The sequence below is a fragment of the Sorex fumeus genome, unplaced genomic scaffold, assembly GCF_029834395.1.
Source record: "Sorex fumeus unplaced genomic scaffold, SorFum_2.1 ptg000075l, whole genome shotgun sequence".
NCBI classification, from domain to species: Eukaryota; Metazoa; Chordata; class Mammalia; order Eulipotyphla; family Soricidae; genus Sorex; species Sorex fumeus.
This window is the reverse complement of record NW_026606132.1, coordinates 25743352-25764443: the sequence shown is the minus strand read 5'-3', so window position 1 is coordinate 25764443 and position 21092 is coordinate 25743352.

Sequence of the window (21092 nt, the reverse complement as noted above, 5' to 3'; positions counted from 1 at the left end):
AACATAATGACTCTGTATGTCTCATCACCTAACCTTAACAATGACCAAAAACAGGAATTGTAGCTCAGTGGTAGAGCACTTTACCTTATAGGTATGAGACCCTTGGTTCCATTCCTAGTACTGTAAAAAATAATTCAGTGAATGTGTCCAAGTTACTTTCACTCTATCCTAAACTAACATTTTGTTCCCTTTGCCTTTGATCTCAGTATAAATTAATTTTTATGAGTTTTTAATTTTTATTTGTTATTTCATTAAGGCACTGTGACTTACAAAGTTATTCACAGTTAGTTTTACACATACAGTATTTCAGCACTGATCCTACTACCAATTCAATTTTCTCCACCAGTGTTCCATGATTTTTTTCCCATATTGTCCCACCCCTCACTCCAATATCCCCTCTTGACAGGCTTTCTAAGTTCAGTTGTTAAAGTTTGGGTCTCTTGATTTCAGTGTAGTTGAACGTGTGGTTTGAATATTTAGCTCTATTTTTCCCTAATATGGCCTTTGTACCTGAACCCCCTGACCTTTGATTTTAGTTTTTGAAGTCAAACCCAGGCATTAGACCATTTCTTCTGTAAATATTTTTACTTCCCTTTTTTTAGATGAGACTCTTTTCTAGATTTTATGAGGCCTGCTCTTTTCCTTCAAGTTCTTATATTCTACTGGACAAGAAGTGCCTCCTTCTAGCTTCACTTTTCTTTTACTGTTAGTTGGGGACTTTTAGTTAGATGAGTCTGATATTCTTACCATCTCCTGCTTACGGGGGTCCAAGGTAATTATTTTTTTCTATTTTTCAGAGTGTATTATTACTATTCTTATTAAATATACTTCCAGGACTTGATCACTTGATCACTTTACTTCCCGTTACTCATCAATTTGCTCGAGCGGACACCAGTAATGTCTCCATTCATGCCTGTTGCATGCTAGTGTAGCCCAGTGGCGTCTGTTCATTCTAAGAACATGAAGAGCCTCAAACCGATCGTTCAGGGTCTTGACGAAGAAGTCTTACCATTTCGTAGGGGGGCGGCCATGCGATCTTTTGATGTCCCATGGATTCCAGTCGGTAACAGCTCTAGTCCAGTGGTCATCTCCAAATCGCATTGCGTGTCCAGACCATCTTATTTTCAACGCCTTGGCAAATGAGACAGCGTCCCTGATTCTTGACCATCAACAGAGGTCGGAACTCCGGATTCTTTCTCTCATTTGAATGAATCATGATACTCCAAGCATAGCTCTTTCGATTCCTCTTTGGGAAACCCAAATAGCGTTCTCATCCTGTTTTCGTAGGGCCCAGGTCTCTGCAGCGTATGTCAATGCAGGAAGAACAGTGGAATCAAAGAGATGTGCCCAGAGCCGGAAGTTCTTTGTCCTCTTAGCTATTTCTTTGATGCCTTGAAGGCGTTCCAAGCCGTTCTCTTCCAGGACAGGAATATATTTACATACAGCAAAAATAGATTCCATAAATGCATGTCTTATATCACATATGTGGACTGAATTTTTCAATCTGTTTTGGAGCAACTTAGAGAGAAAGAAATTTTAATATATTGTCATAAAGAATAACAATGTTCCACGTTATTTATTCTGCATCTCCACAATAAAGTGAGAAATAATTCTTATGGTGGAGTAAAGAAAGAGGCGACTGGAGCGATAGCACAGCAGTAGGGTGTACAAGTGGCCAACCCGAGTTCGATTCCTCCGCCCCTCTCGGAGAGCCCGGCAAGCTACCGAGAGTTTCTCACCCGCAGGGCAGAGCCTGGCAAGCTCCCCGTGGTGTATTCGATATGCCAAACACAGTAACAAGTCTCACGATGGAGACATTACTGGGCCCGCTCGAGCAAAGAGTCAAACATTTTTAGTTAAAACCTTGAAGAAAAATGTCATTTAAATTATTTGAATTCAGGGGCTGGAGCAATAGTACAGCAGGTAGAGTATTTGTCTTGCATGCGGTTGGCCCGGGTTCGATACCTGGAATCCCATATAATCCCTACATGCACTGCCAGGAGTAATGACTGTAATGACTTAGTGCAGAGCCAGGAGTAACCCCTGAGCATCATAGGGAAAATAGCTTATATATGATTGGAAACCTTAAAAGGACGAAGGACATAACTCAGCAGTAGAGCACTTACCTTGAAAGTAAAAGGCCCTGCATTCAATCTGGATACTGAAAAATAAAATAAATATAAAAATTAATTATTTTAATTCAATACTCATTCTTTGTATGGAATGAAATGAAATAAACACTTGTTGAATCCAGCTCTAAGCATGTAAATTACAGCTCAGTGATTAACTGAACCAGTAACCTCAACTTTACAGAGCACAGCCTAGAATAAACAAAGAAAATATGCTTTCTGTTGTTCTGTTGAACTTTTTGTTGTTGTTGTTATTATTATTATTATTATTATTATTATATTTTGGCTTTCTGGGGTTTTGTGGATATTTTGTGATTTTTTTTTGTTTTCTGAGATACACCCAGCAGTGTTGAGAGCTTACTTTTGGCTCTGAGTCCAAGGACTCACTCCTTGAGGAGCTTAAGAGACATATAGGGTGCTGGGGATCGAACCCAGGTCTTCCACTTGTAAGGCAAGCTCACTACACAGTACACTGTCTCTCTTGCCCCAGAAAGATACTTTCTGACTTGTTTTTCTTAAAATAAAAAAAATCTTCCCACAGTTAGAATAGATTTTATAAAATCCATATGGCAATAGACCCTTACTTCGTCTTCTAGGAATGCCCAAGAGGTCACTGATAATGGCTTTGCGCTCTCCACTATGTTTATAAACCCCAAAGCAGAACCAGGATCCCAGACTGTAGGTTAATCTAAAAACCAGGGTCCATTTAGCAGAAACGCACATCGAAAGCTATACGAGAAAGAAGTTGTATGTCAGGGTCCAAGATGTCAGCTGAGCGTTTTGGCAAAAAGCAAGCCAATTACACACAAAAACATACACTAGTGCCTCTATCACTCAATAGGATGACAAAAAAGGATTTATCTACCCTTTCTTTAGGTGAATTTTTTGCTAATTATCTAGAGAATAGCCTCCCTCTCCCTAAGAAAAGCTATAAGAGGAAGCTCTAGAGAGTTTGGATGACTTTTAGAATAGACATAAAGAGATAAAGTATAATCTGAATCCAGAGGCACTTATCTAAAGAGAAGACCTTAGTGGAAGCTCAGAGACTGGATGAGTGATGATCCTATCACATCTGTCTTTCATAATCTGAGTCTACTCTAGGTTGTATTGCCAAGCATATGTGTCCTTCAACATTAAAGATAGGACATTGGAGACTCAGTATCCTGAAAAACTCTTTAAGATGAGAGGACTTGGAAAAATTACTAAAGTTAGGATCAAACACCTGCCTTCTCTGAATGCTACTGTTTCCTTGCTCTTCAATTTGTGCCCGCATTTTTCTACTTAAAACTTTCTCTGCAAATCACCAAGTTTCCTTCAAATAACCATCAGTCTTGGTGGAGATTGAGAGAAATCAGTACATGTCTGAAATACTGCCCATGGACTCCTCAGTGAAAGTTCAGGAGCCTTTTAATTAAACATTAACAAACCCAAGAGGTAAAATGGACTTTTACACATTTACATGATATGGGGTACAATATGGAAAAACAAAAGCAGGTCAGTTTGAAGAGAATCTTGGGGCCAGGTTAATAAGCTTATATGTCATTTTAGGCAGTGAGAAGCCTTCCAAAGTTACTCTTGGGAAATTTCTGTAGAAGAGTGCAGTTAAGAGGCCTCTACCACAGGACAGAATTAAGTGCTTTATTAAATAGTGTCAAGACTCTTATTTGATTTGTATATAAGTGGATCAACATCGAGGGTATCACGTTAAGTGAAATGAGTCAGAAAGAGAGGAACAGACATAGAAGGATTGCACTCATTTGTGGAATATAAAGTAACAGAATAGGAGACTAACACCCAACGATAGTAGAGATAAGGACCAGGAGGATTGCCCCACAGCTTGGAAGCCGGCCTCACATGCTGGGAGAAAAGGTAGCTGAGATAGAGAAAGGACCACCAAGTAAAAGATGCTTGGAGAGCCCGCTGAGGATGGGAGATGTGTGCTGAAAGTAGACTGTAGACCGAACATGAGAGCCACTTGATACCTGTATTGCAAACTACAACACCCAAAAGGAGAGAGAGAGAGAGAGAGAGAGAGAGAGAGAGAGAGAGAGAGAGAGAGAGGGGGGGGGGGGGGGAGAGAGAGAGTGCGCGCAAAAGAGAAAGTAACTGCCACAGAGGCAGTGGGGTAGGGGGTGGGGGTGGATGAGGGGGATGGGAGGGACACTGATAACACTGGTGGTGGAGAATGGGCACTGGTGGAGGGATGGGTACTCGATCGTTGTATGATTGAAGCGTAAGCATGAAAGTTTGTAAGTCTGTAACTTTGACTCACAGTGATACATTAAATTAATAAATGAATAAAATTTAAAAAAGAAAAAAGACTCTTATTTGAATAAATTTATGTCATCACTGGAGAATTCTTTGTAACTCCATTTGGGAAGTAGCATAGGAAAGTGGCCTTGGTACTTAGAAAAAGAAGGAATCTGTATGGACTGACACATACAAATTTGAGTTGCTGTGTATCTAAACCAAACAGGAAATATGAGATGAGGCCAATATTGTTATTAATCACCTGGTATATGAGATATGAGTTGTTGGAAAACAGAACAAGAACATGATTTTCTTGGTAAGAAGTCAATAGTGCAACAGCCCAGTCCCCCAATTCTCCTTCCCGCCACACAGCTCTTAAGAAATTCCAGAGACTATTATCAACACTATTTAAAGACTAATGAAGAAAAGCTCTTTTTTCGTAAAGAAACAAAGAGCGGGGTTTGAAAGCAGGTCCAGAGAATGAAAGAGTGGAAAACACTTAGTTCAGTGAAAGGCAAACTCTTCTGGGCAAGATTTTCTTCCCTATTCTTACTATTATCCTACTCTGCTTTCGCAACTTCTAAAGTCTGCTTTCAGTGGCTGTCTGTAGACAGTACTTTGCTAAATGCAGTAGCGTGGTCAACTTGGGACATTTAATAGAAAATAATTTCTAAAATCAGCTAAATTCAAAGCAAGAGACCTTAGACTTACTCGATTCAGTGTTTTGTAGACTTTGGAGTGGATGTCGAAGTTTCTCTCTTTAGCTACACTCATTTGTTAAGAAACTGTCTGGGTTAGTGACCATGGAGACTGTTTCCAGGGAATGAGTTCAAAGAAGGGAACCCAGATCTAGACGGCTGACCTGAGGTTTGGCATTCATAGTATTGCAAAGGGGTTATCTTGCGGTCAGAGAGAGAGAGAGTACAGCAGATACATTTGTCTTTTGGAACATTCCCCCCCAGCCAACTGCTGCTGACACCTAGAACATAACTGCCTCCTTCCTGAGGTTTCCTGCAATATGTCAAGCTGTCCTCTTGTGGCAACTGTGCCTATCTCCACTGAAGGTTTGTGACATTGATGCACTATACCACCAACACGAGTCTCAGTTCACGATGTCAAGCTTTTCGAGGTTCGTTTTGGGTCCAGCCAGAAGACAGATATTTCTTACATGAATGACATCACTCTTCATTCTCCCACTTGGCTAGTGGCTCCTGGGCCTGTCCTCCATTCTGGGGTAGTATATAAAAGGCAGGGCCTTAATCAACATGGAAAGACATTAGTGATTCTAGGAACTTAGTGATTCTGTCCTTGGAAGCTCAAGAACATGGTTGGAAGATAGTCTATCTACTTTTGCACTGTTGAATGTGACTAGAAAGCGACTTCTCTCCCACATTTTCCTGCCTACTCTGGGGAAAGCTTGCCTTTGTGTCCTCTTCAGTGACGATGTCTTCCACGGAAAACAGGTGTCCCTAGGTGGCCCAGGAGATAATGGAAGCATCCAGAGTCCTGGTGTTGGAAGCAGTAACTTTTTTTTATTGAATCACTGTGAGATACAGTTACAAAGCTTTCATGTTTGAGTTTCAATTATACAATGATCAAACACCCATCCCTCTACCAGTGCACATTCTCCACCACCAATATCCCCAGTATACCCTCCCTTTCCTACCCTCCCCTGCTTCCATGACAGACAATTTCCCCTGTACTTTCTCTCTACTTTTTGGAATTATGGTTTGCAATACAGATTTTGGACAAACTGGCAGGCTACCGAATGTAGCCTGCCCACATGGCAGAGTCTGGCAAACTCCCCGTGGCGCACCCAATATGCCAAATACCAGTAACAATGATGGGTCTCATTCTCCTAAAGAGCCTTGAATATAATCTCAGGGCTCGGATGAAGGAGACGTTACTGGGGCCTGCTCGAGGCAATTGACGATTAACAGGATGATTTGTGATTTGTGATTTTGTTAATACAGATACTGAGAGGCTATCACGTTTGGTCCTTTATCCTTCAGCACACATATTCCATCCCAAACGAGTCCTTCAACCATCATTGTCTTAGTGATCCCTTCTCTATTCCAGGGCAGCAGTAACTTAATGGTAGTAGCAGCCTGCAAAGCCAAGAAGCTCCAGCTATCCCAATAAAGCAGGTTCTAAAGCACCACAACAATGAGTCACAGACTAATACTTCCATTCCCTCTCCATGGTAGATATGAATCACTATATCCACGCATAGTGCCCTTGACAATAGAAAATAGGAAAAATTGCTCCTTCTACCTAAACAGGAAAACAGGGAGCCTGACTCCTACAATGGACTTTCCCATTCACTGGGACACACTCAGCAGGAGGAGAAAGCCACTTATCCCTCCCTAGTTTTCAGAAGACATTGCTGTACTTGTTTACGGAACCCCTCCCCCTTACATACAAAGAAGAACATTGGCTCGGGGCTCCAGACATCCTAGTAATACACTTGCTTCACCAATTTTTAGTTTATTTAAAAGAATTTTTAATTAAGAATCCATCATTTACAAATTTTTTTCATAATAGAGTTGTTAATTATTTCAGGAATACAATGTTCCAACACCAATCCCACCACAAGTGTGCCCTCTTCCATGGGGTCCCCAGGTTACCTCTGACCCTGCAGTCTTCCTCCTTTGCTGGCACATAATACATTTATTTTATATTGCTTGCTCCAACAAAACTTAAAGGAGAGTATAAAATGGAAATATAAAAAAAGAAGTCAAAAAGGGCTGGATCGGGGCTGGAGCGATAGCACAGCGGGTAGGGCGTTTGCCTTGCACGCAACCAACATGGCCGATACAGGTTGGATTCCCGGCACCCCATATGGTCCCCTGAGCACCACCAGGAGCAATTCCTGAGTGCATGAGCCAGGAGTAACCCCTGAGCATCGACAGGTGTGACCCAAAAAGCAAAAAATAAAAAAAATTTAAAATATTTAAAAAAATTTTTAAAAGGGGCTGGATCAATAATACAGAGGATAAGGCATTTGGTTTGTATGCCAGGGATCCAGGTTCAATCCTTGGCATCTCTTATGGTCCCCACCCAGCATGGCCAGAAGTGATTCCTGAGTGCAGACCCTGGAATAATCCCTCAGAATTCCTGGGTGTGGCCCCTCAAAAAACAACCAAACAAAATGACTTCATTAAAAATGTTCATAAGAATCCATTTGTAATGATTGATTGCCATATGATTTTAACCTATGTAAATAAATTTGAATCATCTAATACAGTAAAATATAATGCCTATTCTCATTTTAACTCTGGCATCTAAAATATATCACATTAAATTTTATTTTGCACTTGGATTTTATTTTGCAATTATCATGCATTTTCTATCATAAAGATTTTTTAAAATTCTATGCTCAACAGCACAGACCCAGAGAAGGCTGGACCCTGCCTCCTTTGAAAGAAGCTCCAGCAGGACCAAAGGCCGAGAAAGAAATCCAAAAGGAGCATCAACTACTGTCAACTCTAGCCCCTAGAAAGGAACTTTTTTTTAAAAATTTTTATTAGTGAAACACCATGAGGTACAGTTGTAGATTTACAAATTTTTGTTCTTGGGTTTTGATTATACAATGATCAAATACCCATCCCTCCACCAGTGCCCATTTCCCACCACCATGGATCCCAGTATCCCTCCCACACCCATCCCCGCACCCCACCCTGCCTCTGTGGCAGGGATTCCCTTTTGTTCTCTCTCTCCTTTTGGGTGTTGTGGTCTGCAAAAGAGGCATTGAGTGGCAATCATGTTCAGTCCATAGTCTACTTTCAACATGCATCTCCCCTCCTGGGAGGATCCTCCAAACACCCTTTATTTGGTGCTCCTTTCTCTATCTGAGTGCCCTTTCCCCTTGAATGCCCGGCTGGCCTCTAAGCTATGGAGAAAGGGACTTTAACCTAGGTAGAAAATCTCCCTCCTTTTCTCTCTCCCTCCCTCCCCTCCTTCAAACCCTTCAAATAAAGCCTGCTCTTTATTTCAAAAAATCTATGCAAATACATTTTGGAGTTTATAAGAAATAGGTAAAACTTACAAATGTGAAATTTAGTTCACCATTTCCCCAACCTTCTCAACTCCCTTGTCCATTAGTAGCAACAAAATGAAAAATTCTAGATGTGAATGAATCAAATTATGTTTTCTCTGTGTCTGTCTTTAAGCTGTCAAGTGATACTGAAAAAAAATTCACATTTTGCTCACATGGGTACTATGGATATTACTATATATTACCTGATATATATATATATAGTATATCAATGTGGCCTACTATTATCCTAATGTTTTGCTCTCCCTTGATTTATAATATTTTTATTGTTTTAAATTAATTTTTGGTAGTTTAGATAACATTATTTCAATATTGTTAATGTTTATAGTATAAATGTTCAAAGTTATTGCATTGGACCACCACCAAAGTGCCCAATGCATGATGATATTTTTAAATACCCTTATTTTTTTAAAAATTTTTATTAGTGAAACACCATGAGGTACGGTTGTAGAATTACAAATTTTTGTGCTTGGGTTTCAGTTATACAATGATCGAATACCCATCCCTCCACCAGTGCCCATTCTCCACCACCACCAGTCCCAGTATCCCTCCCACCCCCCATCCCCCCATCCCACCCTACCACTGTAGCAGGGCATTCCCCTCCGTTATCTCTCTCCTTTTAATATCCTTATTTTTCAAGCCTTCAACGAGCGTCACTAATTTCTATTCACTTTAGATGACTGAGCCTCCCGTTTCACAGTGAAAAAAAAATCATTGTATACCATTGTACATTTGGATTGTTTCCATATTCTGGATATCGTACTAAGCATTTCAATGAACTGCTTAGTATGAGTGGTGTGGGTGTGCATACATATATGCATTTTTTTCAGATTAGTAGGGGTTTCCTTTTTTGAGGGGGACAGTGGTTGGGGTCAAGAAGTGGAAATTCTAAGTCATATGGTATTTCTGTTCTTAGGTTCTTTTGCAGTTCTTTATTTGGGGGCCTCATGTGGTCATGCTCAGGAGTTACTCCTGGCTCTGCAGTCAGGAATCATTCCTGGCAGTGCTCAGAAGACCATATGTGATGACAGTGATTAAATCTAGGTCAGCTGCTTGCAAGGCAAGAGTCTTATTTGCTGTATTATCACTATAGCCCTCTGTTATTAGTTTTTAGAGAAATTGTCATAATGTTTTCCATAGATGCTGATCCAGACAGCAATGGATTAGGGTCCCTTTAAAATCACATCCCTAAAACATTGGTTAGTTTCAGTGGTTTTGTAAGATGATACCTCATTGTTGTTTTTTATAATAAGAGATGGTGTACAATTTTACATACGTTTACTGGCCATCCACATTTTCTCTTTATGGATTTTCTGTTCATCTCCTCTATCCTCATTTCTTTATGGGGCTATTGATTTCTTTGTGGATGCTTTATTACTTTGAGTATTAGTCCTTTAGCCCATGTACTGTGTGTGAATATCTTCTCCCATTCAACAGGATATCTTTTCATTTTAGCCTGAGTTTCTTTGGCCATGTAGGAACTTTTTCATTTACTGTTGACTTGAGCATGGAAATGTATTTAGTAGAGTTATATATCTCCACAATAGTTTGATGTTTAAATTAGGTAATGTTGATTTAGAAGACTCTATTGGTTTTAGAGTTACAATTTCACACCTCTTCAAAAATGTATGTTACTATACTACTCCCACTAGTCAAGTACAAACAACTTTCCAACCACTATCTATTGGATTCCTCCCACCCACTTCTTCCACACCTTTCCTCTCTGGTAACCTTTTTTCTATAATCAGAGCCCAATGATTTTGTTCCAAATGCATTTGACTTTTTTTCTTTATTTCTTTATGTCTCAACATATGAAAGAGACCTTCTAGCATTTGTCTTTCTCCTTCTGACTTATTTTGCTTAGCAGAACAACTTCCAGTTTCATCCATATTGTAGCAAAAATCAAGGTTCCATCTTTTCTTATAACTGTGTAGTAGTATTCTATCATGTGTACATATACCATATCTTTATTCATTCATCTGCCATTGTCAATTGGGTTGTTTCTACATCTTGGCTTCTTTAAACCTTGTATAGGTAGATTTTTAATATTTAGAGACAACCTCACACTTTTTCATGTAAATTTATTAAAGTGATAATAAGTTAATATTATTCCATTATCTATGGACTCTTTTCCACTGGAATGAAGTTCCTTGAGGGCAGGGACCCTGTCAGTATTCTTACGGTCACATTTTCATTTATGAAAATATCAGTGCCTGTCAGACCTATATAAATATTGGTTCAATTCATTAATGCCTGGAGACTTAATGCTCTAATCAGAAGGGCCTAGAATGAAAAATAACAGGTATATAGAGAGAATTTCAATCTTTCCCATAAAATGAGCTTCTCAGAGTATTTTTGGTTAAGTTAGAGAGGAAGAAAAGCAAACACAAATATTTTCAGCAATTCTTCAGATAAAATAATTGAAAGTAGAGTAGAAAACAAAACACATGGTCTCATATGTCAATATACCAACGGAACAAGGGTTGTCAAGAGAGAAGCAATGATAGACAAAAGGAGATAAATAAAACCCCCAGACTTAGAATTGAAAGCAACTTTGAAAATGCATACTTTATCTAAAAGTAGTAGCTCTTATCAAGGATAAGGCAGAGTGTGATATGAGGAAAACAAATACCCAGGTTTTAATGCTCAAGTCTAATGAAAGACCAATGTTCTGCATATGCTGCTTCAATCAATGTTTGTTTTATGAATGAAAGAAGAGATGATATTTTCTCCTTGGGAGGAGAGCAGCAAGCATCTAGTTTCTATGAAGTTCTAGGATTATGTGGATTTTGGAAGAGACCTAGAATTCAATTTCTATCAGTTATAGGTGACTGGAAGATACTCAGCCCCTATTCACCATCCATTATATATAATTCCACAGCACTTGATCCAACTCACTGATTCTTGGTCATCCCATCAGATACCTCCTTACATCTGTTATAGCCACCCACCTACCTAATTTACTGGATCTGATGTGAGACCTTATCTAGTTCTTATGCTAGAAAATTCCTAGAAATTTTAGAGTTTCTTATCAACTCCCAGCTGACACAGAAAAAATTAGAGTAACTTAACATTCTAAAATTGTTTCTAGTCTCTATCCATTATTCAATAAATATCTACCTAAATGAATACAATCTATCACTTCCATCCCAACCTTCATCCTATACTCACAATTTACATGTGAAGAAATCAAGACCTAGAGAATAGAAGGCATTTGTCTAAGTTCCATAGTAAAAGAGCTGGAACTAGAATCCCAATACCTGGCTTAGTACTGCCCACCATCTTTGCAGTATTGCCTCCCTAAATTGCTTGCTTTCTCCATTGACTCTGACTTCTACTTTCTAAAGGCATGTTTTTGAAATCACTCTTACTCTTTTTTTTATTTTTTTCAAAATTGAATCACCGTGAGATAGAGTTACAAAGCTTTCATATTTGAGATTCAGCCATATAATGATTGAACATCCATCCCTCCACCAATCCACATTTTCCATCACCAATGTCACCAGTATTCACGCAATGTCCTCACCCTACCTCTATGGCACACAATTTTCCCAATACTCTGTCTCTACTTTTGGGCATTATGGTTTTTTTCAGGCATGTTTTAAAAAGGTACTGTTTAGGCATTTTTTCATTTACAATGTTGTTAAAAATAGTTTGGCAGTTTCTATGAGGCAAATATTACCCTGATACTCAAAGAAGACAGAGATACCACAAAAAGGAATATTACAAACCATTTTCCAGATTAATACAGATGCAAAGATTCTCAACAAAATGTTGACAAATAGAACCCAACAATTCATCAAAAGGATCGTATACCATGACCAAGTAGGTAGGATTCATCCTAGGGATGGAAGGATTGTTTAACATGTGCAAGTCAATCAGCATAATACTCTATCAATAAAAGAAAAGATAAAAACCATATGACTTGTATCAATATATGCAGAGAAAGCACTTGATAAGATTCAGCACCCATTTATTTATTTATTTATTTATTATTAGTGAAACACCATGAGGTACAGATGTAGACTTACACATTTTTGTGCTTGGGTTTCAGTTACACAATGATCAAGTACCCATCCCTCCACCAGTGCCCATTTTCCACTACCACGGGTCCCAGTATCCCTCCCTCCCACTCCCCACCCCCACATTCCACCCTGCCTCTGTGGCAGGGCATTCCCTTTTGTTCTCTCTCTCCTTTTGGGTGTTGTGTTCTGCATTGAGTGGCAATCATGTTTGGTCTATAGTCTACTTTCAGCATGCTTCTCCCATCCTGGGAGGATCCTCCCAACACCCTTTATTTGGTGCTCCCTTCTCTATCTGAGCTGCCCTTTCCCCTAGAATGCCCGGCTGGCCTCAAAGCCATAAAGTAATCCTCCTGGTACTGATCTCGGCTATTCTTGGGTATTAATCTCCTATTTTGTTACTTTATGTCCCCCAGATGAATGCGATCTTTTTACGTCTATCCCTCTCTTTCTGACTCATTTCACTTAGCATGATACTTTCCATGTAGTACCACTTGTATGTAAATTTTATGACTTCCTCTTTTCTAACAGCTACATAGTACTCCATTGTGTAGATGTACCAAAGTTTCTTTAACCAGTCATCTGTTCTCGGGCACTCAGGTTTTTTCCAGATTCTGGCTATTTTAAAGAGTGCTGCAATGAACAAACAAGTCAGCACCCATTTATGATAAAAACTCTCAACAAAATGGAAGCTGAAGAAACTTTAATCAATATAGTCAAAGTCCTCTACCACAAGTCCAAAGCAAGCATTATTCTCAATGGGGAAAAACGAAAAGCGTTCCCCCTAAGATAAGGCACAAGACAAGGGTGCCCACTCTCACGATTCCTACTCAATATACTACTTCCAGTACTTGCGATAGCAGTTAGGCACTTAAGATATCAAGGACATCCATATTGGAAAGGAACAAGTCAAGCTTTTGCTTTTTGCAGATGACCTGATACTATACTTAGAAAATCCTAAAGAATCTACAAAAAAAAGCTCATAGAAAACAATAGACTTGTTTAGCAAAGTGGCAAATTAAAGAATCAATACTCAAAAGTCCATGGCCTTCTATATACAAATAATGAAAAAGAAGAAAGAGAAATCAATAAAACAATCCTGTTCACAATCATGCCTCAGAAAATCAAAAACCTCAGAATCAGCTTAACTAAAGAAGTGAAGAAACTCTACAAAGAAAACTACAAAGCACTACTTCAAGAAATAAAAGAGGACACCAGGAAATGGACACACATCCCCTGCTCATGGATCAGGAGGACCAAATTGTTAAAATGGCAGCACTCCCCAAAGCATTATACGGATTCAGTGCAGCCCATATAAGGGTATCCATGACATTTTTCAAAGAAATAGATCAAACACTTCCAATATTTATTATGATACAACGAACCCCCACGAATAGCTAAAGCAATCCTTGGGGGAAAGAAAATGGGAGGCAACACATTCCCCAACTCCAAACTGTACTACAAAATGGTAGTAATTAAAAAAGCATGGTATTGGAGTAAAGACAGACATGCAGATCAATGGATCAGAGTTGAATATCCCGAGACTCACCCTCAAATATATTATCACCTAATATTTGATAAAGGATCAAGAAATGTGAAATGGAGCAAAGAGTGCTGGGGAAACTGGACAGCTAAATGCAGAAAAAAGAAAAATGAACTCAGACCTATTTCTAACACCAGACACAAAAGTCAGATCAAAATGGATTAAATATCTCAATATTAGACCTGCATCCATAAGGTACCTGGAGGAAAATTTGGGCAGAATCCCCTGTGACATTGAAGCTAAAAGACATCTTCAAAGATGAAACACCAGAGTTGGAGCAATAGCACAGTGGGTAGGGTGTTTGCCTTGCACATGGCCGACCTGTGTTAGATTCCCAGCATCCCATAAGGTCCCCCAAGCACCGCCAGGAGTGATTCCTGAGTGTGCAGTAATAACCCCTGTGCATCGCTGGGTGTGACCCAAAAAGAAAAAAAAGATGAAACGCACTGTCCAAGTAAGTGGTTGCATAGATAAACAAGTAGGACTATATTAAACTAAAAAGCTTCTGTACCTCAAAATAAACAGTGATCAAAATACAAAGACAGCTCACAGATTGGGAAAAAAAACATCCCTCTGATAAGGGGTTATTATCTAGGATATATAAAGCATTGGTAGAACTTTGGAAGAAAAAAACACTCAACCCCATCAGATTACATTCATCTGGGGAACATAAAGCAACAAAATTCGAGACTAACACCCAGGAGTGGCCGAGATTAGTACCTGGAATTTTGCTCCATGACTTGGAGGCCAGCCACATGTGCTAGGGGAAAAGGAAGCTCAGATAGAGAAGAGAGCACCAAATAAAGGGTGTTGGGAGGATCCTCCCAGGATGGGAGAAGCATGCTGAAAGTAGACTATAGACCAAACATGATTGCCACTCAATGCCTCTTTTGCAAACCACAACACCCAAAAGGAGAGAGAGAACAAAATGGAATGAACTGCCACAGAGGCAGGGTGGAATGGGGGGGGTGGGGGGTGGGAGGGATTCTGGGACCCGTGGTGGTGGAGGATGGACACTGGTGGAGGGATGGGTACTTGATCATTGTATAACTGAAACCCAAGCGCAAAAATTGAAGTCTATAACTGTATCTCATGGTGTTTTACTAATAAAAAATAATTTAAAAAAATAAAATGAAAGATGGTCTCCAGAAAAAAAAGTGGGAAGAAGATATTAACAGAAACTTCCTCAAAAAAGAAATACAAATGACAAAAATACACATAAAAATGCTCTACATTGCTAATCATGAGGGGGATCGAAATCAAAACAGCAATGAGATGCCATCTCATTCCACAGAGACAGGCACACATCAAAAAGAACAAGAGCAAGCAGTGCCGGTGTGGATGACTCTCCTTTATTGTTGGTGGGAATATCCACTAGTCCAGCCTTTTGGGAAATAATATGGGCATTCCTCAAAAACTAGAAATTGAGCTTCCATATGACCCAGCAATACCACTTCTGGGAATATATCCCAGAGCCCCAAACACAGAAGAAATGCAATCTGCCCTTCTATGTTCATCACAGCTCTACTCACAGTAGCCAGATTCTGGAAACAACCCGAGTGCCCGAGAACAGATGACTGATTAAAGAAACTATGGTCCATCTATTCAATTGAATACTACACAGCTGTTATGAAAAATGAAGTTATGAAATTTGCTTATAAATGGATGAACATGGAGAGTATCATGCTGAGTGAAATGAGTCAGAAGGAGAGAGACAGTCATAGAATGATTGCACTCATTTGTGAGATTAAAAAAAAAACATTATATGAGAGTAATAGCCAAGGACAGTAGAAACAAGGGCCAGGAGGATTGGTCCACGATTGGAAGGCAGCCTCAAGTGCTGGGGAAGAAGACAATTGGAATAGAGAAGGCATCACTATGACAAAGGTAGTTGGAAATGATCACTCTGGATAAGAACTGTATGCTGAAAATAGGTCAAGGAACAAACGTGATAACCTCTTCAGTATCTGTATTGAAAACCTCAAAAGGAGAGAGAGCGTGTGAGAGAGAGAGGGAAGCAGGGAGAATAAAAGTGCCTGCCATAGAGACAGGATGGGAGGATGGGCGCTGGGAGGGAAAGTGGGGGAATGGTTGTTTGGAAATGGGGGGGTATCAGAACATTGTATGACTGAAATCCGACCATAAACAGCTTTGCTTATGGTCACACACACAACACAATTTTTTAATCCACTCATTTAGGATTGGACATTTGTCATTCTTTCCTCCTCCATAATACCAAGATCCAATTATTGTTGTTGTTTGTTATTATTATCACCACCACTATTACTCTTTTGGCTACAGACTTTATTTTATTCCTCCCTTCCCTGTGTTAATATTATTGTTGTATTGACTAGGGATTACACACATCCTTAGCACATAAGGTTGTACTGCTCATACACTGGCTCACAAAGTTCACTAAGGTTTCAGATTTTAGTTGTGGTACTTACACACATTCTGGTGAGTGTCAGCCAGAGTCACTGTGGTACTCACACATGTGTTCGCTAAGGATTATACTCGGGGCACAGTGATTACACATCTTTTTTGTCATAGTGCTTGCTGGCAGTTGTCCACCTCTAGTTTTAGTGCTTGCACTCATCTAGCTATGATGTGACAAGAAGTTGCTTGCAGTGCCAGAGGTCACAGATAGCAGAGCTGCCAGACATAAACAGCAGAGCTTCCGGGATCACACTTGGCACGTGTGGGCAGCTTTGGGAATCAAGCTCACAGCTGAAAGCTTGCAAAGCATTTGCCCTAGTCACTAAATCATATCCCGACCGCCTCACATACTGAAATTTTAATAGATTCCTCTAGCCTTGTTGTTTGTCCTCTGCCCTCCAATTATCACCTCAGAATATTTCCCACTTAATAAAGAGGCTCGGTATCTTTGGGAGGAGGTATTAGCAATGTCAGAAAAAGTCTTTAAGTTGATTAAACAATACATGAAGTGGGGTGAGCAGGTTCTACAATCACTACAATCACCAGTAGCACTTGTGCATCATTTAAAGAAAGGATTGCAGGTCTCTGGAAAGTTGGTTAAGGTACTAGTCACTTTCTATGTACACTTGTCCTTCAATGATACAGAAATACTCATTTTCGTCATTTAAGAAATAAATGTTACATTTTTAATTCCAAAGTTTTAAAGAACCAGTTGTTTGTTTGCGTAACTTACGCAAACAAGATGAGAACGCTATTCAGGTCTCCCAAAGAAGAATAGAAAGAGCTATGCTTGGAATATCACATTTCACTCAAATGAGAGAAAGAATCTGGTGTTCTGACATCCGCTGACGATCAAGAATCAGGGACGCTGTCTCATTTGCCAAGGTGTCGAAAATCAGATGGGCTGGTCACGTAATGAGATTTAAAGACGACCGCTGGACTAGAGCTGTTACCGACTGGATTCCACGGGATGTCAAAAGACTGCGTGGCCGCCCATTTACCAGATGCTCAGACTTCTTCGTCAAGATCATGAACGATCGGTTTGAGGCCCTTCATGTTCCCAGAGCGAACAGATGCCATTGGGCTACACTAGCACGCGACAGGAACAAATGGAGATGTTACTGGCGCCCGCTCGAGCAAATCGACGACTAATGGGAAGTTAAGTGTTTAAGTGAAAGAACCAGTTTAAATTCCCTGGAAATAAAAGTAAATTCCAGGTTGATCAGAGATATAAACGTGAACGTTAAAACCATAAATACATAGAACTCATAGGTGACTATTTTTATAATCTTCAAGTTCAGAGAGCAATCTTTTCTAGTATGACTTTCAAAGGCACAAACAATAAAGTAAAATATTGCTCTATTTTGTTCTGTATAAATCGAAAACTTTTGCACAGCATGGAAAAACAGAAAATTATGAAAAATTACAGCTTGCTTGGCAAAAAGATCTTAATATTTATAATAATTAAGATATAGAAGAAAAAGAAAATGAATAAAGAATCTGAATAGAAAAGTCATTAACATTCAATAAATATTTTAAAAAATTGAAAATACTGATAATAACTGAAATCTGAAATTATTAGAGAAATATGCTGTTGGTGTGAGTATAGATTAGTGAAAATTTTCTGCAAGGTAACCTGGCTAAGTATATGGATCAGACAAGGACTCAAAGAGTTTTTTATTATAAAAAAAGGTGCTTTTATTTTTAGTGCTTTTAGCCAATTTCAATTCAAGTTGGTGTACCAATTTAAAGGAATATGACGGATTTGTAAAAATAAGATAGACAGCTCTAGTAAGTAATAGTGAGTAATATCTTTATGAAATTATAAGTGAGAAAATCAGGTCACAAGAATAAGGTGCATATAATCTCTCTCGTTCATGAAAAATGTTAATTTGCACATTAGTATGTCTGTACCTATAAAAAAAATTTTAGCCATGGTTCCTAGCCTGAGATTCTAACATCTGATTTTCATGGTTCTCTTTGTCAGTGCTTTTTTAATGAAAATGCTTTTAAATTGTAAAAATATTTACTCCACTCTATGTAGCAAACCTTTTATAGTGCACATTTGTTCAGGTACAGTTCTAAGAACTTTATAAATACTAATTCATTTACCAAGAAAAGAAATGTACGAAAGCATTTCCATGTGGGGGGTAGAGCGCAGAGAGACTGTGTCAGAGAGGGATGCTGGATAACATGAGATTCATACAGAAGAAACTCGCTATCTCCTTTTAGTGACACAAGAAGGTCAGCAGGTCATGGGAGCCCCACTCCTTTGCTTTTCTCTGGTTCCTTTTAATGATGGGACAACTAATTAGCCATTAAGGATTAGTCAAAGAGGGCTTAAGCAGAGGAGCATGCTGGTGCCAGAGAGGGAGCTTTCAGTTATACAGACCAGGGTTTCATTTTGGAATCCGGTTCTTAAGAGCTTGTCATTTAAGACAGTTTGTTTCATTTTCCGGAGCCTCTATTTTTTCATCTGAAAAATGTGAAGGGGAAAGTTATCATATCACAAAATCTTTTTTCCCTACATTTGAAGTCCTTTGATTTTGCGTCTCTTGTTTTTTTTATAAAGAAAAGAAATCCGTTTTTGAGGTAACATTGGTTTATAACATTTCCTGAGTTTCAGGTGCACAGAATTATTTGATTCCATATACACTACATCACAATCAACACCAAAAGTCAATAATTTCCGTCCACCACCATACAGGAATCCTTGTATCCATTTGCCACCCCAACAACCCTTTTCCTCTAGTAACTATCACTCTATTTTCTATCACTCTATTTTCTCTATCTGTTTTTGTTTCTTCATTGTCTTTGTTTCCTTATCATTTCACATATGAGTTAAATCATGTGGAAATTGCCTTTGTTCTTCTGATTTATTTCACTTAACACGATCCCCTCTAGTTTCACCCACATTCTCTCAAATTGCAAGATTTCATTTCTATCTGAGAGATGTTTCATTGTGTACCCATCACTGGGCACTTTGGTTGTTTCTCTCTAACTTCTCCTCCGATTCCTCCTTCCACTTCTCTCTGGTAGCCACTTTATTTTTCCCGGACTGAGAGTTAGTTTTGCTGTGCTTTGTTAGTTCATTTGTTTTAGCTATTTATATTCTATATAAGAAAATCCACCCAACAGTCTTACTCTTTCTAACTTATTTCACGTAGAGTAATCTCGCCAAATTCAATTCATGTTGTTGTAACTGTACAATTATATCCTCTTTATTATCTGCCCATTTTATTTATTTATTTTAGATTCTATAGACCAATTAATGTTATACAATGATCAAGTACCCATCCCTCCACCAGCGCCCATTTTCCACCACCACGGGTCCCAGTATCCCTCCCACCCCCCATTCCCCCCATCCCACCCTGCTTCTGTGGCAGGGCATTCCCTTTTGTTCTCTCTCTCTCCTTTTGGGTGCTGTGGTTTGCAAGAGAGGCATTGAGTGGCAATCATGTTTGGCCTATAGCCTACTTTCAGCATTATCTGCCCATTTTAAAATCAACTTTGACGTTAAGTTGCTTATATGTTTTGGATATTAACTCCTTTCAAATTCATGAAAAAAGTTGCCCTTTCATTTTACTGATGGGTTTTTTCACTCTGCAGAAGCTTTTTTGGTTGGATGTGGAGCTCCTCTTGTTAATTTTTTGGTTTGTTTTCCTTGTTTTTGAGACAAATCCACAAAGACCTCACTAAAGCTGCTGTTGAAGAGCTTATACACCATGTTTTCCTCTATGTACTCTAGTAAATCTATTTTGAACTAGTCTGTGTGCATAATGTAAGACAGAAACCCAGTTTCATTCGCATATGTAGTTGTTCAGTTTTCCCAGAAACATTAATTGAACAAGAGACGTTCCTTTCTCCACGTATGCTTTTGGTTCCTTTGTTGTTACTTAGTTTCTATGTATGCCGGCTCTTATTTCTAATCTCTGTTATGTTGCTCTATGTAATTTTTTATTCAAATATGAAACTGCTTTGTACTATAATTTGAAGTTAGGGTGCCTAAGAAAGTGACAACTATATTTTTGTTTTCTTTTCTCAGGTTACTTTTGCCATTTGTGATATTTTACAGTTCCATAAAACATCTAGATTGCAATATTTCTGTGAAAAATACCATGGAAGATTTTCCTATATTAAAAAAATATAAGGGTTGCATTGAATCTTTAGACTGTTTTCAGCAAAATGTTCCTTTAGCTCTCAAAATTCACAAATACAGAATATTTTGTCCATTTTTATGTATTTTTTTCTATTTATTTCAACGATATTTGGGGTTTTTTTTCATTTGTTTTGTTGGGCGTGATGATGCTTAGGGATTACTCTTGGCTCTTTGCTCAGGAAAAACTCCTTCTAGTGCTCAGAGAACTATATGAGGTGCCAGGAATTTAAATCAGGGTTGGCCATATGTTGGGCAAGAGCTTTACTTCAATATTACTCTCCAGCCTCAACTACATGTCTTTTTTCTTTAGAGAAGGGCTTTTTTGGTTAAAACACTGTGGTTTACAAAGTTATTCATATTTGAGTTTTAGACACACAATATTCCCTCCCCCATTGATCCCAAATTCCCTCCAATATTTCACCCCCTCCATCCTGCCCTCTTGACAGGCACCCTTCTAAGTTCTGCTATTAAAGTTTGGGTCTGGGTCTCTTGATAT